Raw genomic sequence first — 596 nt, 5'->3', positions numbered from 1 at the left:
GCGGCGAGAAGGCCTCGGTCTCTGGGTTCCTGCTTGGAGCTGCTGCGGGGCCGCGGGCGGGTCGGTCTCGGCTGCTTCACCGGGTTATTTTTATAAAAAGGAAGAAAAAATAAAAATAAAAGTCTCCGGCGGGGGGGAGACGCGGACTTTTTTGTTAAATTTTTTTTGGGTTTTTTAAAAGGCTTTTTTAGATTTTTTTGGGTTTTTTTAATAATAAATGTGTGTTCCGAGCCCGGAGCACACACTCCGCACTCTCAGCACTAACCGCCGGGGAGAAGGGGAGGGAGAATCTTTTAATGGTAATACATGCAACTTTATAGCCCTTGAAATTAGCCAGGAAATGTGATATGTGCCATACTCATCCTCACTAATTGAATACATGGGCAGACACTCTGCCATTCTCATTTAGTAAGAGTGAGAGACTTAGAGGTAACTTGCCCAAGCTGTGTAGCCAGTAATTGGTGACAGGAAATTTGGCCCAGCTCCAGCATCTGTGTTTGTGACAACTATACTGTACTACTTTGCATCCAAGTAGGTAAACTCCATATCAATATTTTGAGTTTCAAATGAAAAATTATAATGTCATTATTTTAAGA

Source organism: Myotis davidii, unplaced genomic scaffold, assembly GCF_000327345.1.
Source record: "Myotis davidii unplaced genomic scaffold, ASM32734v1 scaffold497, whole genome shotgun sequence".
Classification (NCBI taxonomy): Eukaryota; Metazoa; Chordata; class Mammalia; order Chiroptera; family Vespertilionidae; genus Myotis; species Myotis davidii.
Note: the sequence above shows the minus strand (reverse complement) of the source record.